This window comes from Lissotriton vulgaris, chromosome 3_1 (assembly GCF_964263255.1).
Source record: "Lissotriton vulgaris chromosome 3_1, aLisVul1.2, whole genome shotgun sequence".
Lineage (NCBI taxonomy): Eukaryota > Metazoa > Chordata > Amphibia > Caudata > Salamandridae > Lissotriton > Lissotriton vulgaris.
In genome coordinates, this window is record NC_141689.1 from 498,477,607 (window position 1) to 498,504,821 (window position 27,215).

At 46.1% G+C, this 27,215-nt stretch overlaps 1 protein-coding gene across 1 annotated transcript in view; it reads left to right on the plus strand.

The window, feature by feature from the left end:
- LHFPL2 (LHFPL tetraspan subfamily member 2) overlaps positions 1-27,215 on the plus strand; it is a 406,613-nt gene that overhangs the window by 104,168 nt on the left and 275,230 nt on the right. Inside the window, exon 3 of the mRNA XM_086960742.1 lies at positions 22,362-22,437. The gene's annotated coding sequence lies outside the window, so the exon portion shown is untranslated. The remainder of the gene's footprint in view (positions 1-22,361; positions 22,438-27,215) is intronic.

A 27,215-nucleotide genomic window follows, 5' to 3' on the forward strand; every position in this document is an offset into this window, starting at 1 on the left:
GCGGTGAGGGATTAAAAGACACATTATCTCAAGCATTCTTTAGTTAGTATTTAATTTCGTATCACGAGAATTTCCATTTTACCAGCATCATTAGTGGACACTTGAGGCTAGGTGTAGACAGTTTTGAAGCACTAATGAAATGCACCTGTACGCCCATATGAACGGAGTTTCGACTCATGACCCAAATTATCTGTTTGTTTTAAAAGAAGGGAAAATGGAGTGCAAAAGGCTTTCTCAGACCCTCAAGAATTACTGCATTAAATACAATGCGTGTGTGTCTGGCTCTGTGTGTGTGTGTGTGTGTGTCTGGCTGTGTGTCTGGCTCTGTGTGGCTCTGTGTATGTGTGTGTGTGTGTGTCGCTCTGTGTGTGTTGCTCTGGCCGCTACAATATGATGGCTGGCGGATGGTCGGGGGGCCGGAAAGACTGTCCCAACACTAATCCGACATGTTCGAGGAGCCCATCGGACTGCCGGACGGTCTGTAATGCCTACAGTGGTGGTGGTGCCTGTAATGCCTACGGCGGTGCCGGAGCAATTTCTGTTTCCATCGGCCGTTTCATGGTGGTTAGCTCGCCATGAGAAGGTTGGCGGAAAGTGACTCCCTTCCACTCTGGGCCTCCAGTATGTGCCCAGGGAGGCACCTATGGTTCCCCTCCTACATATCCCTGCACCATGAGGCAGACACTGCATGGTGCCTGCCACATAATGCAGGGATATGATGAATGTGTATTTTTTGTACTGCGCCGTGTGCTGCAGCCCGCAGCACACGCTGTAATACAAAGGATACACACAAGGCGGTCGTATCGTGATTCCAATGGCGGGGCCGCCGGCAGATAGTCGGGCGGTCCAGTCTCGGAAGGGATGGCAGTAATGAGGCCCATATTCTCAACATATTTCTAGCAGTGGTATTTCACGCTTTCTTGGTGATTTGAGATGCTTTTTCATAATCGCCACAACAGACCATGAAATGCTTCTGACCGCCTTGGTATCCGCATAGGCCAGTGTTCTAATACGCCTGGTCTGTGGTATCATCTCCTACCGCTTTCCAGAGACGGTTCCCACCCCTCTGCGTGGACAGCACTTAGTTACAAATAAAAATAGCCTCCAATACAATCCAGGCTTGGGAAGGAGAAGGGGGTTTACAGAAAAAAAGCACCTAAGCTTTGAAGCTCGCGCTAATGGCTTGCTTTGTGAATAGTTAAACAGGAAGTGTGTGCTGTAATTTGAGGTAATTTTGGAAACCGCCTGATTAGGATGAACGGAACAAACCTCCGTTTTAGAAGCTGCATGCTACACTTTGATCTCGCCGGACTCTCCGTACCTTCCTTTGAATAGAGTTAAACACATGGGAAACATTGCATTGAAAAACGTCTTATTGACAATAACGCTGGATGTGAGTGGTTGATCGCGTCGGAGGCCAGCGTCGAGCAGGGCGGGACCAGGCAGGAAGGGATGTCCACGTGCCCATGCAGAGCACGTGCAGCCAGCGTCCTTGCACCCGGGAGCCAGTCCGAGGGCTTTCAAACTGCCAGCAGGCTAAGAACCCTTGGAATGGGAACCGTGACGTACTTTACCGGGTACCCCAAAGACCGCGATGCATGCTGGGACACAGGAGTCGAGTGAAAGGGCCCAACTCACAAATCGGAAAAGCGATGTGAAAATGTAAGGCTTTTTGTAAAGCGAGAAAGTCCATATTTAAGCAAGACTCTGCCTCCACCGTCTACATACAGGAACTGCCTCATTTTCAAAAGGTTAACATTCTACAGTGGAATTGTATACAGTGGCATCGGAGCCTGCACATGAGCACCAGTTACATTACACAAGGACACACATTCATCATTTTTGATGCAACAGGGAGAATAAGTGATTTGCCCAGAATCGCAAGAGCGAGGCCAAAACTCGAACATGGTTCCCCGGGTTCCAAAGGCGGCAGCTGTGGCCATTATGCCACACAACTGGCGATTATAGTGTTACATATTTTGCTCACATACAACTTAACCAAGCATCACCACACATTCCCTCACTTAATGCATGAAATAAGGAGTGGTCAAACTGGTAAATCAAGAATGATAAAAAAAAAGTATGAAAATAAACCAATATTGAAAATACGCCAAAACAATTAATTTGGAAAAAATTTCAGATAAATAATGTTATTCGAACAACACCCAGAATGTAAATGTAAACCTCTGCAGTGAAGACACCGAGTTAAGTGGTCTAGAAGGTAAGATGGGTCTGTAACCACTCGGCCTGACTTGGTCTTGGTACCACCCCTTGATTCAGCATTGGATGGACAATTGCTGCCGAGTGTTGGGTTAATGTGGCCTGGTTAGCATCAACTTTGGAGGTAAGCTCACTAGTATTGATAAGTAATAACTTATTTTAATACAATAGCTTGTTTTAATAAAGCGCTTTATACCGCACGCCTGCCATTTCTATTAACTGAAAATAACTTGTCTCATGCGGCTGTTGTACATCGGCGTGGCTGAAGCTCAGTGGAAAAATAAGTGCTATAGCGCAGTCCATGCTGGCCGCCTTATAACGTCTTTAAAAAAAATATATGTTTTCTTTATAACCATGATGCACAGGAGCCACACTACTGTACATGGGTGAGGCCTGCTGAGTTTGACAATGCTTGTAAATTGATTCTCACTCTCACTGTGAGCCAATAAAGTGCTTTCAATCTTGAATTTTTATGTGGTCCAATTTCACATTATTAAGAGCCTGATTTGGCACCTATTCGAGTCAGTCCAGTGGTTTGTAGGTAGACCGTGGTGCAATGGTTCAAGGGGACCATGACTAGAGATCTGGGTCGCTCCACCCAGAAAGACCTTGGCTGTTGTTGTTGAAGGAACCTTGGTCCACAACGAATAAGACTTTAGGACTCAAGAGTTGTGATCCTGATTAGTTAACTCCATTTATAGAGAAATTAAATATCCAGTTCAAGGCTGTGCCTGTGATTCCGCATCCCTTCTTTCAGGCTTCTTGGTAGAATGCCATGAGGCACTTTGCCTTCTAATGCAGACAGCTTCATGAGTATTAGCACCACATGATGAACCTATGGCCAGGGTTGTAAATAACCATGACAACAAGTGATGTATCAGAGTGCACCATACAACACTACTGTCAAATGATGGATTTCACAACAGGACAGTTCATTGGTGAATACTACTACCTGCCCTCTCCCCTTTTCCCAGTTTTTTATGGATCCATTTATACGCATGTGGGAGCAGTTCGTCCACAATGATCGCTAGCGCCACGACCTACACCATCTCTGTAACCAAGGTATTTCACTGGTGGATCTCCTGCTGCGCCGACAAGCTTGCACCACTCTGCCACCTCGCCAAACAACATCCTTTAAAGGCAGCCTGGTTCACCACAGAACTACAAGATGCCAGGCGCTCCTGCAGACGCCTAGAGAACCTGGCGAAACCAGAAAACCACTGAAGCACGGAAGATCCACAGGAACGCCTTGAAGGAATACCACCAGCGCATAAGACACCAAATGGACCTTCATAAGAGACAAAGTCCAGACCAACGCCAAGGAACTGTTCAACGTCATACAGCAGCTCGCCAAACCCCCCAGCGAAGCCACAGACATCACACCTTCCAAAGAACTCTGTGACAAGCTCAGCTCCTACTTCCATCGTAACATCAAGACCCTCTAAGACAACTTCAGTGAACAGGCGCCAGACACCAACCCCTCGACACCGCCTCCAAATAAGCCAACCTTCATGACCTGGAATCCTGCCACTGGCGAACTCATCACCTCTACCATGATGAAAACCCATTCAGGAGCCCCAACGGACCCCTGCTCACCGCACATATGCCACAGGGCCGCCACCATCACACCCAAACTAAGACGGACCATCAATGCCTCCTTCAGATCTGGCATCTTCCCAGACGACGAAGTGGGTAGAGGTGAAACCTCTCCTCAAGAAACCTACAGCCGACCCTACAGACCTGAAAAACTACTCGCCCATCTCTCTCCTCCCCTTCGCAGCAAACGTCACAGAGAGGCTCGCAAGCACCCAGCTGACCACCTTCATCGTAGAGAACTCCATCCTAGACACCTCCCAGTCCGGATTCCGCAGCAACCACCATACTGAGACCGCCCTCTGCTCCGCCACTGACTACATCAGCATGATACTCGACCAGGGACACACTGCAGCCCTCTTTCTTCTAGACCTCTCTGCAGCCTTCGACACTGTCTCGTATCACACGCTCGCAGCCAGACTTCATGACGCAGGGATACAAGGAGCCGCCCTCAACTGAATCCAATCCTTTCTCTCCGACAGAACCCAGAGGATCAGACTCCCTCCCTTTCTCTCCGAACCCACCAATATCAACTGCAGAGTACCTCAGGGATCATCGCTCCGCTCCACGCTCCTCAACATCTACATGGCCCCCATCGCCGCCATCGTCCGACAGCATGGACTCAGCAAAGTATCCTACGCCGAAGACTCCCAACTCATCCTCTCACTCACAAAGAAACCCCAAGACACCAGACTCTGCTTCCAAGAAGGAATGAAAAACGTCGTAGCCTTGATGAAAGACAGCTGTCTGAATCTCAACGCAAAGAAGACCGAGGTCCTCCTCCTCGGACACTGCACCTCCGCCTGGGACAACACCTGGTGGCCCTCTGCCCTCTGGAACCCACCCACCCCTACAGACTATGCTCAAAACCTCTGCATCATCCTCGGCTCATCCATCTCCATGAACCGCCAGATCAACGTGTTCACTTCCCCCACTCTGCAAGACTTTCAACTGCAGAAGGACCGTCACCCACGCACCCATAACCAGCAGGCTGGACTACGGCAACGCCCTATACGCCTGAATAAACAGAACTCTCCTAAACAGGCTTCAAACCATCCAGAACGCCTCAGTGAGACTCGTACTCGGGACACTGCATCACAAACACATGACCCAACACCTACGAGATCTCCACTGGCTCCTCGTCTAGAAGAGGGTCACCTTCAAACTCCTCACCCAAGCATACAAATCCCTCAACAACATTGGACCCAACTACCTCAACAAGAGTCTCCTTCCACGTACCCGAGAGGAACCTCCGCTCCGCCGACCTCGCCCTGGCAGAGGTCATCCGCAGAAACAGAGCAGGCGGGAGAGCTTTCTCCTACATCACAGCCAAGACCTGGATCAAGCTCCCTGTGAACATCAGATGCTCCCCTTCCCTGGACACGTTCAGGAAGGACCTCAAGACCTGGCTCTTCAACTGACCCGGAGCTGCTCTTCTCCCCCTCCCCCCACCCTCCCCCGCGCCTTGAGACCCTCACGGGTGAGTAGCGCACTTTACAAACCCCTGATTGATTGATTGACCTAGTTGCCTCTGAACCATATTTCTATTAGGCCTACGATAAGTCATCCTTTTCCCCTCACTAATTAGTGTTTGTCAAGTTAATGTGTATATGCTGGCTTGATTTTAACCTAGATTTAATATGCTTACAGTTTTCAACATTTCAGGGATGAGGATTGTGGGGATTTTTGCCAGTGACTCATCCGGTCCTCCTTGTTAAACCTCACAAATTAGTCCTCGCAGCTCTGATGCCTGCGGTTGGGTAGGTTTCAGTTTTACCCTGTGTTGACTTTGCTGTTTTCTTGGGTGATGTTATCCCCTTTAGTAAAGCTTGATATTTGTGTCTTGCTTTTTGCGGTTGGTTATTGGTCAAGTCTTTCGGCAGTTTGTGTGAATAGTATATGTAAATATAGTGTGTGGCCTGGATACGTATTTGGTTTGGATTGAAATATTTGGCATTAGAATTAGATCAAATGGATATTGTCTGCAAGATTGTAGCGTTTTTTGGTATTGGTTATTAACTTTAGCTCCACTGAGTTGTTATACAACTATAAATAGGTTGGCATTGGGAATTATGCTCATTTTACGGGCCTTTCAATTTCTTTGATAATTCTCTCCTGCCTGACATCTCTTTAAAACTTGGAAATCTCAGGCCTGTAATTGTTAAATCTATTTCTTGGATTATTTCCCTGAATCATGAGTGTGGTATATTGTAAATGTTTACTCTAGTAGGTTTTCAGCCCATCTATATCAAGCCTGTGTCTACCTATTATCGCTGGCTTCCCCGTAACTGTAAACAATTGGTCAAACATTTCCACCCATTTTTTGGTATCTGATAGTCTGCCCTGTAGAGCAGGTCTGTAGATGATCTACAACCTGTGGCCTGTCAGCGATGTCCTCCAGATATACGCATCATTCAACCAAGAGCATCTCAGCAGGCTGTGAGCAATCCTTGAGAGACTATGGCCTCGTCCTCCATTTGTGAGAAGTGTAAATTACATAAAGACACCACTAGAAGTATTTGGCTATATCCAAGGCCACTGGAATTATGTGGCAGGGGAGGGCCAAATTATGTGGCAGGGTTTAATAAATTATGTGGCAAAAAAAGTCAAAATATGCAGCATTATGCGCCACATTTTGTGAACGTTTTACTTCAATATTTTGGTATGTTTAAAGTTGTTAACACTGTCTGGGCATTAGTTGCACCTCATTAGTACCAGTTTAACACCCAAATATAGCAATAAGCTACAGAAGGATGACCAGTCAACCTTTGCAAAGGGCCTTCCACTACCAACACGTGTTGCTGCACCAGGAGGAAACATTTCGGACCAGAGAGACACAGTGCTTGAAGACAATGTCACAGGAGCTTAACTTAGGCTATTCTTCTGAATTGGCGGTGATGGTGTGCCTATGTGGACTGTGACGGGCACCAGGTCAATTAGTTGCTCTTGCTGATGTCAGACGGACCGAGAGTCCAACAAAACGGAGCCGTTCAAACCGAATAGCCCACTAAAAGGTAGAAGATTGGCTTACCTTGGGGGAGGTTGGAATTTCATTTCCACACAGCTGTAAGGATATCCATTCAAGGTGGTCACCATTCACGAACTGGTGGTGCTCCAAGTGTAGGGATTGGGCATTCGCCAAGTTGTTGGTCAATGGCCAATCGCAACCCAGCAGACTTCTTTCTAGGTGCACTTGGCCTGGCACTTCAGGTAGAGAGGCGTTGTGTCCAACGGTATCACACTGGATGTGGTTGTCAAATCGTGCTGGTTCCAGTCTTCAGATCGTTGTATGGGCGGACTGGCGAAACCGGTTAAAAACATGAGATTGAGAGGATGGATTCTGGCAGGAGGATACCCAGATGCTGTGATGTAACCGCGTGGGTGACTAATCATATAGAAATAATGAAAAAAATATGTGCTTTAAGTATTTTCTGGACACACACACTCACTCCCTTTCTCTCTCGCTCATTCACTCACAATCACACTTGCACTCTCTTTCTTTCCCACGCCTCTCTACAGGCTGAGACGGGCCCTTTCCTTTCCCTACCTTGAAATGTTGACGGTATTTTGGTGGGAGTTTATTTACTCTTGTACACGGGGGTATTTTGACAACGCCGCGGTCGTTATTGAATCTGTGGGAAACGTCCTGTATGGCCGCAAGTTTGTCAAACCCTGCTGAAGCCCTAAACCAAATCTGTGTGGCCGCACTACCGCTCAGGGGAGCCGGGCACCCCTTGCACGCACACCCTGTGTACCCGGCAGCCACGTATAGATAGGCACGCAGCTTAACAGGCAGCTGCGCACACAGTAGCAGTATACGTTGTTTGTCGGGCAGTTTGTTGAGTAAATCTCTGGAAGCGGTGCTGTTTGTCTTGCGCATTGAAAAGCAGACCACGTTGGTTATCAGGCCGCCGGATTAACAGCAGAAGTTCGTGTCTGGCAGTGGGCTTACCCGCCCCTATCTCTAGTGGCCCTCTGGTGTGTGAACCCTCGACCCTTTCTGCTGTGAACCCTGGCTCCTTGGATAGATCTGTCTGCTGGAGTGGGCTGGGCTGCACAGCTTCCGGTTAGTAACGGGTGCCATATTGCATCGGGATAGGTTGAAGTATGTTCAATGTAAACCTTGATTTGTTTGCTGCTTTTGGCTGCTCTGGAAGGGTCTGCCCAAGCCCCTCGTTCTGCCCCCAGCAGTCTGTGAGGGTGTGTGCATGGGCCAGTCTTATAGCACAGTAGACCATATGGATCAAACGTCGGAGGCTGCTGAGAACTGAAAAGGGAGAGACTGAAGCAAATCCTTGTAATGAGTGTCACCTTGCGGCCCCTTGGATGGGGAAAACTCTGTCGGAAGGACCTTGCCAGAATGTTAGGAAAACACTTTTTCTCCAAACAGTTCCATTTTCAAGTTGATGCTTGATGTCCACGGGAGTCGGTGCGGGGCAGTGTTCCTGGTACACGTGGTCCCGGTTTGTAAAGCATGATCGCTGCATCCTGGGCCAGGAGTCTCCTGTCGTCCGAGTGGGAGACTTTGCAGTAGAGAAATGAAGTCTGGGTCTGCGGTGAAACGATGGCCGTATCTCGCACAAGCAGCGGCGTCAACTGACTAATATAGCGCACTGAAAAGACTCGGTTCTTAAATACCGCCGACACGTGGCCTGGCTTCCTTCTACATTCCTGAATAATACCCAGATGTTTTACCTTTTTTTGCTGGGTATTTTACCTTACACCTCTGGAGAGGAGTGAATGGACTGATTGGCATGTGACATTCCTTTGACTCGACATAAAAAGATTCTATTCTCTCTTCCACACACATTCGAAGATTATATTCTTTCTGGCTTTGAGCTGGAGGCGACACTGCGACATCTATTCATGAATACTACTGGAAATAAAAATAGTGATTTTGACTTCAGTTTAATATATCGCTTCATACCACATACTTCAGCGGTCTCTAAGAGTTCTAAATATTAGGTCTTACTAATACCTAATGCAATTGTAAGCAGTTTACCGACTTCGTAAAGATGGAAGGCTGAGCTGCTTTTCCGCGAGGATCGCCACAAATATTAACTCATTGAGCCACCCTGGTTCAAGGGGTATGTGTTTTGGGACACACATTCAACACACACGTGTCACTAGCAGAAATATTTTACTTGACACCTTTCAAAGTCTACTTCACGTGGTCCAATGTACAATACAACTATACAACAAAATTTCTGGCAAGATTTAACACGCCTTCGCAGTCTCCAGGAGAGTGGGTAAATTTAACCTTCACTTCTTGTCTGCTGATCCTGAGGGAAAAAAAATGTATATTATATAATATGGTGTGTGTTCTACTCCTGCGATCTTCCAAGGTCTGGACTCCAGTCAAATGCCACAAATATCTGAAGGAGTCCTCGGTGGGTGTATCAGGTGGATGGAATGACAGGCCCCAGAGGACACCTGCCCTGTAATAACTACGTTTGTCTCCTTGGTGTCAATTAGGCCGGAGGTCGTGGTAAAGGTCACAGGCACGTTTAATGCTTCATTCACCGTCGACAGAGAGGACGCCGCGTGACGTCACCACGTAATAAGCTGCCATTTCGCTCTTTGAAAAGCTGCAGGGAGCAGCACATCTTTGGCCCAGGGATGCTCGGATCACCGCATCAACCATTGCAGGCATCAGCCGGCCTCATCGGGCAGGCAACCACAGCTCACTGCAAAGTCGACGGAATGTATTTCTGCAAACCAGGCCTGTGCTCATCTCAGGCCCATGGACTCTGGACTCGTGGTGCACAGCCGCACAGGTCGCAAGCAACTCTGCAGTTGGCGCTCAGCCTGATGTGAGTTTTGCAAAATTGACTAGTAAAATTGTATTTGTGTCCTGCACTTTCCCCTTCCACTTAATGTTTCATTCTTGTTCCCCTCCCCCTTATTATTCTCCATTCGCCGAGGGCTCTGTGGCACACGTATCCTGAAAACCCAAACAGTGATGACGTTTTTTGTCTTTTTGAGAAGGAATTCTGTCGAGGGAGGACACCAGGTCTCGAGTCTTCTCAGTACATCTATTTTCATCTTTCTTTGGGTGCACCCAAGTTAGACGCCAGATGAGTGTGGGCGTGGCCATGCCTTTATCGTGTGTGCAAGTTTACCTAACTTTTGGCGACCTCCTCCTGTGTGATGCATTCTGATAACGTTCATCTATAGGGCCAGAAACGAGCATCCCACGGCGGGCCTGGTTTGTTTGTTCACCTGCGCAGCCCTTTGGTGTAGGGCGGCAGTGGGCCTGCAGTGAGTGCCCCGCGTCCATTCTCCCACACATATTGAATGACGCTCATTACAGCAGCCTGCCGTTCCTTCCGGTTCCTTCCTCCCCGCGCCCATCTGCAGGACCGACAATTGGCGCCTCCTCACTCCAAGGCTCCCCTTGTGGTGCTATCTTTTGATCTCTGACCATAGTCTGCAACCCGATCCTCTCTGCCCCTTCCTTGTTTGGCTTCTCACCTTCCCACTTCTCTTTTGTCATTCGCGCTCATCTGCCACATGTTGCTGCAGTCCTCTCGCAGGGACCCTACTGTAGCTGGTGCCGCCGCCGCCATTCGCACCTCGGCCACGTCACAGATCAGATGTTAAAGCTGCCACAACACTTCAGAGGGCGCGCCTTTTGTTCAGTGTTGCTCATTTCACCTCTGTTCTTGCACCTCCTTTCACCAGCTGCGAGGGATGTGTGGCCTGAGATTCGAGAAATATTTCGCGTCGGTTTAAGTTTTTGAAAACCCAGCCAGTGCAAGGAATGTGTACGCCACAGGTATTACTTTTAATGAAACATTGTTTAGTTAGCCCGGAAAAAGTATTGTTGAACGAACTTGTGTTATTATTGTCTTCCAAAGCCGTACATAACTGTACATAGCGCTGTTTACCATTTCTTTGGGATCTAGGCATTGATATGTACATTACCACCCAACTCAATGTTACCCTTTTTTTTCGCCTCGTAAGTTCAAAGACTGAATTTGGAGCCGGTTATTGTTTTTGAATGTGTATAGCGCTAGCTAGACCCCAAGGTATCCGAGCGCTTTACACATTATGACACTTTTTTTTACTCTACATTAGTTTACTTATTTCTCCCTCGGCTTGGAAGCTGGTGAAAGAGCTCACTAGCTCTACAAACGTGCAGCAAGTGTTTCAGGCACTTCTGAATGAATGGGCTTTGTGTTCTGTAGCATTCTCAGATGGCCCCAGCTCACCCCAGAAACAATTATAGATTACATTTGTTTCAATTGAAATCAACTGTTTTTGTACATAAACATATGTAAGCAAGAAGGGTGGGAGAGGTATTAGAAATGCAAGTCCAACTGTGGTGTGCGTGTTGCCAACATTCCCAAAGGGCTAAACCTCTAGAAAGTGTCTTAAACAGGACTGAGTTTCAGGATACCCGTACAGCAGTCTGACCAGGCGGATTCAAGATTTATTTGTACCTCTTGAACTGACCCTGCTCAGATTTTCTTGTACTGATGATGACCTAACTTACTAAAGTTTGAAACTCTGCTCACTGCTCCCCGGCTGGAAAAGATTTATCTTTGATTGAACTTTGTGCAGGAATAATCCTGTACTTTTAGCATCTTGGAATCCAATATCTGCACATATTGTGAAAATCTGTTCTTTTCGTCGTTCATCTTCTGAGTGTTTTCCTTTTTTATAAGATTTTTAGTTTTATGGCATATGTTTGTCGTAAAAAAAATAATAAACCTATTGCAGCTGTTTGCCTTATCCAGCCCTATTGGCTTTGCTAATACTTGATTTTTTGTTGTTGTTTTGTCCGTGTCCCCTCTAGTGTCCTTCAGAAACCTGTTATGCTTCCCTCTCCTCACAAAAACCCAGACTATCCTTGTGTATTGTCCTTTTCGACTCAATCATGTGGTTTCTCAAGCCTTCTGCTACTGAAGCCCTGGTCTACATATTCTTAACATTAGAGCCGCACTCCCCTGCTGTCGGAGGGCCTCCGCGGCTCAGTTCATGGCCTACATTTGGCTGAAGTTTGGGCTAATTTAACCACGAAGACATTGCACAGTCCTACGTGTGTGGCAGGATATGGCTAAGAGTCTGAGTATTGCCCTCAGTAGAATAGCCAGTGGTTATTAATAGTGGGTTAGGAACTGCATAAGTCTCTGATATGATAATAGTTGTAAAACATTATGTATGTGTTTATGGTATTCATACCTCTGTCTTACCGTTTTCAGGTCCTCTTTTATACAAGACAGGTGTAAGACTGGAGTAGATGGGACAACGAGGAAACATTAAAACATGCAAGAGATAATTTGATTGTTTTTTAAGAATTTTAAGCTATGCTAGAAAGACGCAGGTATGGCCCAGAAAATGCAACCCTCTAGTCTCGACGCCTCCTGCCAGAATGTTACAAATGCAAAAACAAAAAAAAACACACCATGGATTTAAACCTAGTCAGAGATCTGGGCCTACCTAAATCCATAGTTTTTTGCTGGACAATGCAAACATTCACCCCAGTCACAAGGATCTGGGTTTAATCCATCATTCTTTTGCTCACCACACCACCCCAGTTTGGACCCAGCCATATGCAAATCAGTCTTGACCCTGTTCCTCATGGGAACAGTCCAGCCCGAACTGCCAGGCCATGGCCTCCCTGGACCTGAAACAAGCATCCTTGCTGTTCTTTTTGCATTTGTCCCCCCAGTGGGACTGCTATGCCCAGATGTGGGTACCGTGCTCGCCATGCCACTGGATTCAAATTCAAGCTATCCTGGCTGAAATGGGGTGATACCCCGAAACCTCTCCTAGGATGCCTGTTTCCGGTCCAGGGAGGCCCGGAAACTCCTTCAAGGAAAAGTGATTTCCACATACTCGCAAACCTGTATTTGAGGTGTCAAGTTAGAAAAAAAAAACACTCTGGCAAAGCAAATGCTTACTTTTCTAATCCAAAGTCAACAGGCAAACATCGAGGCGAGCAGTGGGAGGGCGGGCGGAGGTCAGAGCGGTCACGTGTGTCTCCAGGGCAGCCCGGAGCGTGTGAACTGCAAGGTAAGCATTCCTCCATCTCCCGGCCAGTTAACACCTCGTGGAATTCAGGAAGGACCGAAAATGACTGCGAAAAACCGCAGCACGTTCTATGCAGGACTTAAACTAGGTCTGTCCCTGACTATCGGAGGAATTCACAAAACGCATGGCACAAGTGGAAAAGAAACTTGAAGAAAACGGACTTGCTGGCCTTGCACTTTATTAATTAAATTTCCTTTTATGTAATTATGGTATTTGTAGCAGCTCCCGTTTTAACACTTTGGCTGACATTCATAGCATTCTCGGCTTCTACTAAACTTTCCCGTCTCCCTGACAGATGTGTTGAACCTGAAAATAAACCCTGCATCTACCAACCCCCAGCACAGCACATCCGAGCAACTTGACAACAGCACGTTCACGTTCACTTTACTTAAATGTGTATATTATGTAGATGTTACTGGTCGAATTATAGAGCTAGAGATGAAGTCATTTAATACATTTTAACATTCTTTTTGTAAGGTGATTTGAAAAATGGAGTGAGTCATTTTTAATGTTGTAATTAATAAAGGCTGATTGCTTATTAGAGGGTGGGAACTCGGTTCGGTATTAGGGATGTGTTAAACCTGTTTAATACTTTTGCATTCATTTCACCAGCACTGTCAGTTGTCCACTTTCTCCGGGCCTCTGAGCGGTGGGCGCACGCTACAAAGCGCTGAGAAGCTTTCCAGAGTGTCTGTGAGAATGTGGTCGGTTGTTGGTTTCAGAGGGCAGCAGATCACACCCTGCGGTGTCGGCGGACTGTGATAACAATAAAAAGGAGTGAAACGGTTTTCAAACAGTCCTCTTTTACGGGGACCACTCAAAGACTTCTCGGGCAGTTAACCCGTCCCTTTCACTGGCGAGGGAAGTGATTAGAGAAGCCCGTGACACCTGCAGTTCAGGATTATAATAAAGCACACGCAGCAGTGGCGATGTATTCCGAACAGACTGTAACCCCGGCCCCTTTCTCCTGTGGCAGCCGCGCGTAGCGCCTCGAGGGGTCTCTCGGCGCCTCCATCTTCGGCCCACACGCCCTGTGGGTTAGGCCGGGCCCTTTCTTGGGGTCCGGTGATGGTTTGGAAGCCGGGCCCGCGGATGAACGAGCTTCCGACCGAAAAGCAGCTGTGATTAACAGCAGGGGCGGGCCTCGCTGCCGCCCCCAGGACCGGGCAGGACGGTCCGGACTCCACCGAGAGCCGCTCACATCTCCACCCAGGGCCTGGCTGTCGCGTTAGGTAACTCGAGGGTCCCAGGGAGCGGATGCACAGTCTTAGTTGTAGGGAAGGCAGGTGATTTGCCAACTCGACAAGGCCTCGCCAGGAGTCAAGACTCCAGCTGCCACCTTTCTTATCTCTTGTTATACTTTGGTTTCTTTCCCACGCTATGTTCGCGGGGTTGGTGCATACCACATGCAAGGGAGAAACAGCACATGAAACCGAGCGACAGGGCCCATTGTCTGGTTCTTATTTTTGTTGTTAGCGTGCAGTTTGTAGATTTATTTCAGTTGTAAAACTGTTCAGAATAACATCATAGATGAGTTGTGTAGAGCACTTACATGATGTTGGTGTGAGCCGGTTAGCTCGGGATACCGTGTTTGGTTCTTGACCTGCCAGGGGCAGCGACCGCGGCCTTCTAAACACTTGTCTTCTAGGCGGTATCTATGAGAATCTTCCTGGGAGGGCAAGAAGCGGGGTCCTAGGTGGGCGGCAGTGTATGAACGGACCGCCAGGGCAGGTAAAGCCAAGCCACATGGTACAAGTGCTGTGCGCAAATACTGAGATAATAACTTTTGGTGGAACCCAAGCGGAGATTAAAGAGCAGGTCTGTTGTTTCCCTCCGTGGGTCCTGTTTACTCAGTGGGATTGGCCCCCTGCTGTGGCTTTGCAAAGGCCGCGGCGCGTGATTGGCGCGAGATAAATCTCCGTTCATTAATCGTGAGGCCCGATAAGATAGCGGGGCGTTGCTGTGACGGGCAGCAGCTTGTTTGGCAGTGAGGGGCACCAGGGGTCACCCTGTCACTGAGTGCACAGGACGCCTCCTCCCTGAGACACAGCAGGAGCATCTGTTTCACAGCGTGGCCGCCGCTTTCAAATGATGTCCCCCCCCCCATATCCCGAGTAAACAAAATGGTCTTTCCGGGCTGCCAAATTGTATGTAGCGCGGGACACCGCTTGCTGTGTCCCACCCCTTAAAAGTGCACATTAAAGCAATATTTTTAATGGCAATTCTTCCAGGTATCCATGCCGCCATATTCAAATTCTATTGGTTTACCTTTCTGCTGTGTAGATTGTGTACTCGGATGTCCCTTGATGCAAGATGGGATTGAAGATGGAGAGAAAGGTGGACCAAGTCAGAGGGTTTGTGGGGCAGTGGTTAAAACAAGCAACCGCGCCACATGCAAACTTTTTAAGTCACCGCTTGGTACACCTGAGTTTGCGTCACCAGCATTACACTGGTCTCACAACGTCTGGCCTTCAGGCTGTTACACCCGACTTAAAAGCAAAGATCACAACTATGATTTGAACAGTGATCTTGTCACGCAATTCTGCGGGCAGATTTATTGCCATTTAACTTAATTATTATAAACCTTAGCCCTTGTCTTCATTTTCTTGCTAGCTATTAATTACATTTACAAAGGCCTGCTCGCCTCAATCAGGAAAAACAAATGAAGCTCTGTTCTCTGCGGATAACCTGGAGTCTGTCCAGCTGTAGAACTGAAACTGAACTGTTGCCGCTCCATGGTGACCATAGGGACCGGTCCATCTTTAAAGAAGGCAGAAAGCACCTGATAATCAGACTCCAATGGCCCATGTACACCCAAGACCGCCCCTTATCCCCTGTGCAGACTCTCGGGGACTTTTTGTGGGAGTCTGACCAGCCCTTCTTGCCTCAGTTAAAACTCCTTGTTCAGCATGGTGCAGATTCAACCCACAGCCAAGTGAACTCCATAGTCCAGACCCCTGTCCTTGGGAGCCACCAGGGCTAACTACTCTGACCTTGTTGTCCATGGACTACACTTGCTTTAAAGCTGCCCTGTCCGTAGCACTGCACACTCTATAAATATTTGTTTTGTTGCATGTCCGCATTCTCTCTGGCCATGACTCATAAAAAGGAGAATCCGCCAGTGTATGTGCCATTTAAAGACTCGATTCGCCGTTGAGATTTTTTTTGAAACTTTAAAGTTCGAGCATAATCGTTTAAGCACGCTCATGTGGTTCAATAACACTCATTGATTGACGCCACTATAGAATCCTATTCAGAAAAGGGTTTTTGAAGAAAAAACGGGGGAAATACTGGGCGCACAGCACTATTAACACACAAATTGTAATGTCGTGAAAGTAGAGGTGGAGGTGCAAATAGGCGAGGGGATAAACCCTCTAACCCCTAAATTAGTGTATGGTGAGAACCACACGCTCACATAAATGCAAATTGAATGCCTATTGCACACACCCAGAGTACAAAAGTATAGAAATTCTCAGTCTTAATAGACACACAGGCGGCGTGCCACAAGGATCGTCACTCAGCCCCACCCTCTTTAACGTATACATGAGCCCCCTTGCGGCCATCGCTCGCCAACACAATCTCAACATCATCTCCTACGCTGACGACACTCAACTGATCCTCTCACTCACCAAAGACCCTAACACCGCCAAAACCAACTTACACGAAGGAATGAAAGAAGTAGCCGAGTGGATGAAGCACAGCCGTCTGAAACTGAACTCAGACAAAACAGAAGTCCTCATCTTAGGCACCTCCCCATCCGCCTGGGATGACTCTTGGTGGCCAGAAGCCCTTGGAAAAGCACCCATCCCGACGGACCACGCACGGAACCTGGGTGTCATCCTGGACTCCTCACTCTCGATGAAAAGACAAGTCAACGCCGTTTCATCATCTTGCTTCAACATTCTTCGCATGCTCAACAAAAACATTTCGCTGGATCCCCACCGAAACTAGAAAAACGGTCACCCACGCACTGGTCACAAGCCGCCTGGTCTACGGAAACACCCTATACGCAGGTACCACCGCAAAACTCCAGAAAAAACTCCAACGCATCCAGAACGCTTCAGCCAGGCTCATACTAGACATCCCGCGTAAAGAACACATCTCTGGTCACCTGAAAAACCTCCACTGGCTCCCCGTAAATAAGAGGATTACTTTCCGCCTCCTAACCCACGCACACAAAGCACTTTACGAACTTGGACCCGAATGCCTCAATACACGACTGTCCTTCTACACCCCCTCCCGTCAGCTACGATCCTCCAACCAAGCCCTTGCCACTGTTCCTCGCATCAACAAAACCACCATGGGAGGTAGATCTTTCTCCTACCTCGCAGCTAAAACCTGGAACTCACTTCCCTCTCACCTTCGCCTTACTCAGAACCACCTAGCATTCAGAAAGCAACTTAAAACTTGGATATTCGACAAGTATTCCCCACCCTTCCTCAAGCGCCTTGAGACCCTATGGGTATGTAGCGCGCTATATAAATTTCTTGACTTGACTTGACTTGACATACCTATGTGGGCGGTAATGTGTAAAGGAAGGTGCATATATTACAAAACAACATACCAATCGCAAATCAGTGAACTGAGTTAGAGGTGCCTAGATCCGAATTTCGGATAGAGATCAAATACAGAGAGAAGTTAAGCGAAATGGAGAGAAATCTTGGTGAGTGAAATGGAAAGACTATAAGGGGCAATTTATGTTTTGCGCCAGTACCTCTATTCTGGTACCTATACATACCAACAGCTAGGCACAACAGGAATCTGGGACTGTGCTTACTCACCTGGTCCTGAGCGGGGCCGGGTTGGAATTCTCACCGGCCTAGCGGTAAGTCTACACTATTCGTTTTTCCTCTGTTCTTTCTGCAAATCGACCCCCATGGTCATCCTTAGCATATGATGTACCTCATTGCTTTTGCATGTTTGGGGAATACTGTGTTGATATCATAAGGGTATATAAATATAATTTTTATAACACCGTTCTTCTCCACTTTGTTCTTCCCTTTTTTTGGACTCCTACTCCTACAGACGTAAAACGCATCATCCTAGCCTTTTTTCAGGTAATATAAAATGTCTTGTGGCAGTACAAGGGGAATATAATCAGATTGAGGATTTTAGATACAGTACCCCCCAACGGGGAGTCGCTGTTCCACCATCTTTCTCCTGTCCTCCCTGTCCCTTCTAGTCTTTCCATTCCACTCACCAAGATTTCTTTCCATTTCGCTTAACTTCTCTCTGTATTTGATCTCTATCCGAAATTCGGGTCTAGGCACCTGTAACTCAGTTCACCGATTTGCGATTGGTATGTTGTTTTGTAATATATGCACCTTCCTTTACACACTACCGCCCACATAGGTATGTTGGATTCTGGCTTAATTTCTGCTAGTCAACTGCCCTAAGTCACATTCCTTTGAATTTTCCGAAAATGTATTAATAAGTATTTTGCAATGACACGGGATAATCACAAAGTCACTATACACGAAAAAAGATTGTTTTTACTTGTTTTATTGTACGTTCCATATATATTGTTTGTATCCTTCCAGCCCTGATGAGTCCCGGAATTTAACATTCCTGTGACGAAACACGTGTCGGCTGGCAATCAAGACTATTAAATGAAGATTTAACTACGAAAACAACTGTGTTTCTCTGACAGCTATAATCAGTTCGCTGTGTGTCTATTAAGACTGAAAATGTCTATACTTTTGTACTCTGGGTGTGTGCAATAGGCATTCAATTTGCATTGACGCCGCTATAACCTGCAGCAACAAGATTTCTAGAATTCGAGTGAACATTTCAACAGCGACCCCCTGTTTGCCCATCCTCTTTGATTCAAGACTTGATTTAGTCCTACTTGATCATTAGGGCTCCCGGTTTTATGGTATTTATTTTTTTAACATTTCTGTCTGTATTTATCCATATTTTTTTTTGGCCCATTGTGTCTGTATTTATCCATATTTATTTTGTGTATAAACGAAGTTGAAAAACTGTACATTTCCATATTTATTTAACTGATAGACGCTCTCTCATACTTTGATGTCGTGTTTTAGCTATTTAAGGTGTCAAATCTTACATGCCAATGCATCCATTGGTAAATACTAGCATTATACCATAAACGTATGATGACATATGCTGTTATTTAAATACATTTCAGCCTGTTTTTTAATTTCCCAGGCTGTCCATATGCTCAGCTGCTGCCCTACAATTTATCAAAGACAGCATGGAGAGTTACTTAAAAAGAGCAAAACATTTCTGTTTTTAATCGCTTTTAAAAATAAATGCAGACAGAAAACACATTGTTTTCTGTCTGTATTTATCTGTAAAAATCATTAAAAACTGAAAACGGGGATCCTTATTGATCATTGAACCGCTGCTAAGGGTCTGTATATGCAATTGATTGTACGTCCTGAAGATTGTCTGACGGACAAACACGCCACAACAGACCGAAAGGTTGACTTATCCACAGTGGCGTTGCAAGGGGGGGTGCGGTGCGCCCCGGGCGGCTCGAGTTTTGGGTACGGCGGCAAAAATCTTTTCCAGCACCCCCACTCCGCTCTTTAGTGCGGCGTGCGGTGGCAATAGGCGGGCACCGCCACTGCGTCAGAGTGCCTAGCTACGCGCCTGCTTATCCATCTATTTCCCAAACATTCATTGTTTTGAAGTAACTTCTTCGGTATTTCCAGTTTTTTTACTTGTCTGATTATTTTGGAATAGATGTATATATCCGTGATGAGTAGGTAGACTGTTACATCCTCTCTCATGGTGTTTTGTAACATTGATTGTATTTGACTGTACCCTTTTGAATTTTATCTATAAACATTTTGTATTTTTCTTGAAAAAATATATTCCTGTGTCTTTGATATATTTTCTTTTCATTCATTGAATATTAGTTTCCAATAATTTGACATATGCATTGATTGTTCAAGGGTTCAAGACCAATCTGGGTTGAACATCATAGCAATTATGTGTGCATTGCATCAGAGTAAACATTTTTTAACAAAATCCCTTGTTGGCATTCTGTACTTATTATTGATTTCACTGCCCAAGCCCACAAAGGTATACTGGGTTTCCCCACTTCCTGATCCTATAAATAAAGTGCTGCACAAACCCAGACCTCTGTGCAAGCGGAGATTTGTTGGTGATCACTGGACCTGTGTCAGGACCTGGGCATTTGGCGGCTGCCACCATGTACCACAGGTGGGTGGGGGGGATAGGAAAGTGCATTTAAAAAAAAGACTTGCCGTGCTCCTGGACAGCGGCCTCGACTCGTCCTCTTCTGCTCCTGCTTGAAGCAGGAAGCACAAATGGGCTCCCCAAGCCAATTACAACTCTGCAATGCCGTTTTTCGAAGCTGACAGGCAGTGGGAGCCTGTGCTAGTTCCTCACCAGGCTGTGCAGTGCAGCCTGGTGGGGAGCATGCAAAGTGCGCATTACTGTTTGGCCGGGCATTGACGGCCGGCCAAGCAGTCATGCCCACTTAAGTGCCTACCACTCCTCCCCTTGGTGGCTGTGACACAGCCAAGATTGGCCCGCCCCGTAATCCGGAAAAATAAAATGATGATAACCTAGTGTTATCATTTTAACGGCTGGAGTTTTTGGTATCATTTGAACAAAGACAAAGAGAATACTTCAAGAGACACTACTTGCCTCCATCTTTTCACCAACAATACTTTGAACTTTCATGTTTACTAGTATGCGTGTGCAGAGGAACTGATCTTAACCTTAATTGGATACCTTCTGAAGCTAGGAGCCGGTTTAAGTAATGTTAAAGTAGTCTGCATCACCCACAAAGCTCTCCACAATGGCATCCCAAACTGCTGGCTTTTAAGCGAATCATTTTAGGAGTTCAACCCTCTCTCACATACTCTACTTTTTGAACCTCCTTCATTTAAGAAAGAAAAAACTGTCTTTCCTGGAAAACACTCCAAAGATGTGGAATACATTGCCACCTTCAGTCAGACTCTATTGTAACATAATTCTTACCCTGCCCCCTTCCACAATTATTCATTCCCTTGGACTTTTAAAAACATTCCCTCTTGTTTACCATCTTCCCTTTGAATTTTACTTTGTAAAGTGTTCTGACATCTTGTTAGGTCTGGTTCATACTACATTAAGCTACTAAATAAAGAATAAATTCATCTCAACCAGACAAAATTAAATAACCAAAAACTGCACTCTTGCTATAGATATAATCTGATTATCCCCAAAAAATCTACAACAGTAGAATCCCAGCTGATTATTTTCCTATCCAAATATTCAAAACTTAGTTGTATACTGAGCGTACCTAGCATGGCTGGTGCAAAACATGGTTTCCTTTCTTTCTGAAAATCACCTACTCCACATAGCCTAAAGAGTCATAGCGGGATGTATCCTCTTATTTCCTCACTATGTGACTTGAGCACAGTCCACCCACCCCAATAGCAACTCGCCCCCCACCAGCAACCCACCCCATCAGTCCTATATCCACCCTGGGGAGACTAAAAAGCAGTCGAGCAGCAACAGAAGTTTGAGTGCACCAGAATACTCTACAACGATACCTGGGGTATGTTCTATTATTTTTCCCAGTGTGTATAAACGTATGACCTTTTCTAATATTGTGACTAAGGTGAACTCCTGCAGTCAGTAACCCATCTTGAGGGGGTTAAATAGTTCCTGTATATGACCCCATTACAAAACGTCGACTTCTGCAATTTGCAGAGATATGTCTCGAGACATGGATGTTTCATTGCCTTGGTTAGTTTTTTTTAACATAGCAAGATATGTAGTTTTCACGGTCTAGTAACGCGTTGCATCTACAACTTGGAACTGTTACGTGGCCCCCCTCATACTTTTCAAGGGCAATACAAATCGAAGGTTGCTCCCCTGGTCTCTGATCCCCCTGGTGATTGGTTTCAACACAAAGGGAAGTGTTCAGCCTGCATACATTGTTCCCATACTTTTCTAGGGCAACAACAATCGAAGGTTGCTCCCCTGGTCTCTGACCCCCCTGGTGATTGGTTTCAACACAAAGGGGAGTGCTCAGCCTGCATACATTGTTCCCTGCGGGTTGTGGCTCTTGCTTCTGTGAAGAATGAGGATTGTTGCCAAGAAAGGCTAAAATGTATGCTGAGCCTTGGGCGGATGTGAAAATGGAGCAGATAAAATGTGATACCAATGCCGTAGAAGTGAGTGCAGAGCGGGTATAACCCCTCTCATTTTCTTTGAGAGATGTCTCTAGAAATTTGACCCTTGCATTCTGCACAGCTCCACCCTCAGGAGCCCAAAAGGAGCGTAGTGTGGATTGATTTTAGTAAGTAACCTTTCCATCTATGCTCTCGTGCATAAACTATTTTTTACTATACAGGCATTGTATACTCTTGATTATAACAGACAGGAGGCTACTGATAGGATCTTTGGTGCCGGTTAATATGTCTGACAGAGGCTCAGGTTGATGGGGATTGCTCTCAATCGTTAAGTATACTCCGTTACGCATTTTATGATGTCGGTGAATTCTAATGCCTTCTGTTTTTTCACAGGTTTCCACCCCTGGCAGCTTATATTTCACTGGTTGTGAACATTCATTTGAAGCAATGGTGCGAGTACCACCAAAAGGTATGTGACAGAAGTTTTCTACTGATTACAAGTCTGGCAGCGAGCAAACAAAAACTGTTGTATGTTTTACAAACAAAGAAGTTCTCTGGTGAATACTCCTAGCCCGCCTCTATCTCTTTAAAGTACATGCAGGATTATTCAGTGTCTCGCTGGCCAGTGTGGCACTCGTGACATTTTGGCTCATTCATGTTTTTTTTCCTCAATAGATTCACGTTTGCTGCTTGTGAGGCAATCTGGTTCCCCCAATTGCTGGCGCCATTGAATTGGTCTCCCATTTAAGATAACATGCTCATATTTTAGCCATTTTGTGCCAAAATAAGGCTGCCTGATACATCTGAAAGGCCAGGAGCAGAGTGGAGTTATCAGGGACCGAAGTCTATTGCGCTTCTCTTGGATGCCCCAATGGACCGTTCATTGTCAAACGTTCTACTATTATACTCCCTATATGCGTTTTTTATACATTTCATTTACATTTCTTATGTGGCGTAATAGCTTGTGTGGTCGACCTCGAAGTTGGGGAACCAGGTTCGAGTCTCTCCAGGGACGCTCAACATCCTGTGATTCTTTTCACTTCATCTCCCCGTGCCCAACAAACATGCATTTGCAATGCAATAGGTCTTGCATTTGCGAGAGTTTAAGCTATTGGCATTGTAAGTGACGAGGTCTTTTATTTATCTGTTTTCAAAAGCAACACATAGATAAAAGGCTTGTCAATTACAATGCCAATGGCTCAAACTCTTGCAAATGTGAGACCTATTGCATTGCAAATGCTTGTTAAACTGGCTTCTTGGACATACCAAATGAAATGGCCAGTAAGTGAGAGCCATGCATTTAAACGTTGTGCAGTCTAGTACCAGAGAATGACTTCTCAGTGCTCTGATGCGACACATCCTGTGCTTTGATATTATGTGTACTGTGTCCTCTGAGCATTGATCCTAATGCACTTGGTATAAATGAATGAAATCTGTTTACAATAATAAAAATGGCATTTTACGATTTCCTGTAAGATCTCACACCTTGCCATTGGATAGTTCCAGCGTGATCTAGCGATTCTGCGAACATTACATCTTTGCATAGTTCTTAGTGTTAACCACACGCACCATGTTTCCGCTGAGCACTTTTCAAGGTGATGGAACAATCTGTCTCCATTCTGCCTTCCTCACTGCTGACCTCTCCTGCAGTGGAGATTTCTCTATTTAACACAGCACCCACTTCCTGCAGCGTCCAAAGTTATAGCTGACGCCCGCAAAGGGAAAGCACGCATAGTGCGCTGCAAATACCAATAAACAACGCCCGTCATTGTTAACACTGGCGTCCCACCAGTGCTCTTTAGATTAATTAGGCAAAGAGTTCTCCCGAATGGCTAAAGCAAGCAATATTGTAAGGACATGCGTAAGCGGTCCAGTCCCGAAGGGAGGTTATAAAAGAAGACCGGGAGGCACTAAGGAGGGATTAAAGTCTTATTAACAAATCAAAATCCAATATTTATGAAAGACAGTGACAGAAGCCAATTGAAAAGATTGGCGGAAAGTGGGCAGAGCTTCGACTCCATAGCTTAATACAGCATGCCTCGCAGAGCAGCGCATGCGCTGCCCAGGCTTGACCTAAAAATGAATGTGTCTTTCTGTAAGGCAACTAGTGCTCATGTAAAACGCTCTGATACCTTTGGGTCAAGTTTGCGCTTTATAAAACTCTTAGGGGGAGAGGGGGGGACCCACTGTGCTTTGGATGTCTTCTGAATCAAAATAGACTAGACCTACTTATTAGACCAAGATGACCCATGTCATTAGAAAAGAAACAAACATGTTGCCTTTGATAATATTGGTCTATATCTTCAGTTGCATTTAAGTGAATCTTTAGCAGCGCTCTGTTTCTCAACAGCTTCACAATGAGTGATTGAGGCAAAGGCATTGAGGATACATGCAGGAGTCCAAGCTATGAAGCTGTGGTAAGCAGGTGATTTTCTGCCATTCTGTGCATTTTTAAGTCTTAGGTGAGATACTTTTGGCGGGTACAACTGTATCTATAGATGCACCTAGCCAGACAAATGTCTAGTTGGATGTGAGAGACCAGCCTGGAGTGTTAGTTCTTTTTGTGAAATTCTTCTATGCTATAACAGTGACCTACCTTGTGAACAAGGCTCAAGTGTATGAAGGAAGATTTTTCTCTGACTCTTCCAAACAGGGATGCTGTGGCTTGAGTTTCATGAATTGAAGATGAATGGTCAATGTGGCTCGTGGGTCTTTGAATTTTATATTGGGACTTTGAATAGATCTGAAATAGGTGGCATTACAGTAGTCCTTGTGAGTCATTACCACTGTAAGCATCAAGGCAACCTTATGAGGGACGGCCAGCAGGGGGTGGGTCCCGCGTATTAGTCATAGGTGATGCAAGACCTCTTAAGCAACATAAACACCAACCCGTTTTTTTCACCAATTTCTTTGAAAATTAGTGAGAAATGGACATTTTATGACTGTAACTAGTGTTTTTTAAACAATGCAGTACAACATTCTGTGTTGTACAAACACCAGTAGGTTTTGCGACATTGTCATTGCGTTCATTTATCTGATCATAGTGTTCTTACTCTACCCAATGAGTAAATGCAAAACTGCGGGCAGAGTTAGACTGGTCAAGTGGTGTTTTTGAAAAAATGTTTTATTGTCTTGTGCAGGGGCATCACAACATTTTACAACCTATTAAAACATCCAGATCCCAACTTGATGCAAACTAGCGATGTCGTACAAGAATTATGTTTTACCAGATCCTCAAGAGATCAACTGAAACCAGGCTTTAAGCCCGATGTCTGCCTGATTACATTTCTAATGAACTGAATTAATAAAATGGCGTTAATGCCCCTCCTGCAGACCAGCTTGTTCCTAGTCTGACTGTGGCTTCAGTTGCTGTGCTCCAAAGTAGCAAAATCTGACCAGTGACTGAGTAATGGTAACTAGGCTGTAGTTTAGAATGATCAACCTTCATTTTTAGGTCTCGCCTGGCGATAGCAGCGCATGCGCTGCTCTCGCCATGCAAGTGTCTTTTGCAATCAGTTCTCCCAAAGGCTTACATGCACGCGTCTGCATGGCCAAAGATGGCTGCTCTCGCCATTTGCCCAAAGCAAACAGCATGCGTGTGTCTGTAGGGACTGTGGACAGTCCGACGCCATTTTGTTGTCATAGCAATGAAAATGCTGCTTTGCGTATATAGTTTGCCTCGGACAGTTCTGCCATCTTGTTGTTCTTGCAACAAAAATGCAGCTTCCTGTATGCAGCTTACATCGAGGCAGCTCCGGTTCTAGAATGCTGCTGCCAACTCCAGTATGCAGTGCACCACTGCTCCTGCTTTCCGCTTGCGGCCTCTGAGCCTGTAGAGGTAAGAAGCATCCAATTCATCTGCCACGGAGCACACGCTCCTCCCGCACTGGATAAGCTCCTTCAGTGCAAGCGCACTCCAATGCTACAATGCACTACTGTCTGTCGCGCTGTCCTGGACCAGGACTAGCACACCCATGGGTAGCGCTCCTTACAGCAAGCACCAAAATCGGAAAGGCAGTCCATTCCTTCTTTGTTTATGGAGTATTTTATTTTTTTATTAGCGCCCATTACAGCGCCCGTAATACTTGCATGCCAATAACACCCCTCCCGCCTCCCAAACAGGATTGAGTCAAACATCAACCAGCAGTGATGCCGTAGCTGGTTTCACTTTCTTTGTTCTCTATTTCCGAGCTCCCAATCAGTCATGGGGCTCCAGCAGAGCAGCGGAGCCAGGGGGCGGAGAAGGCGTTTATGCTGCAGCCTGCCTCGGAGCATCAGACACTCGTCTTTGCCTGCTCCTCGCAGCTCACCCGGCTGTGGGCTTATGTGTCTTGGACATTTAAGTTTTCTTGTGCTGCAACGATAAGTTAGGAGTGAGGTGCCTCAAAAGAGCAGTGTGTGGGGTCAAAGCTGTAGGTACACTGGGACGCTATATGTGATGGAATGGCAGATGTGATGTAAGTTAGTAATGAGGTGCATTGTAGGAGCAGCGTGTGGGGTCATAGCTGCAGGTGCACTGGGATAGCTGTAGCAGCATGTGGTCTCCTGCAGGTAGACTGGGGTGGCTGTATTTCATCTAGGTGGAATGGAGGGGGTGGTGTAAGTTACGAGTAAAGTGCATTGGAAGAGCAGCATGTGGGTTCAGAGCTGCAGGTACCCTTGGGGAGCAGTATATAGTAGAACGTCAGGGGTGTACGTTTTGGAAGGAGACGCATTAGAAGAACACGGTGTGGTCTCGGAGCTGGAATCAAATGGGGGGCTGCAGTCCAGGATTGAGATACACTGGTACAGCTGCGTGTGGGTCTTTGTGGCATAGCAGGGGTGGCGTGAATCAGGATTCGATCACACTGGCAGAGCTGTGAATTAGCCTCACAAGTACAATGACAAGGCTCAGGTTTGAGGGGCACTGGGAGAGCACACAGTGGGTCTTCAGCACTGGGATAGTATGGTGTTCTTGTTTCAATACTGGAATTGTAGGATTGTTGCTAGTGTGAACTCAGGTGCTCGTTACAGTACACCAATAATAGGGTAACATCGAGGCACACTGGGGGAGCTCTACGTGACTCTCTCCTGCAATGATATTTAGCTAGTGGCATTGTAAATAACAAACCTTTTATCTATGTGTTGGTTTTAAAAACAGATAAATAAAAGGCATTGCCTTTTACAATGTCATTTACAATGGCAATAGCTTAACATTTTGCAAATGCGAGACCTATTGTATTGCAAATGCTTGTTTTTTTCAGTTAA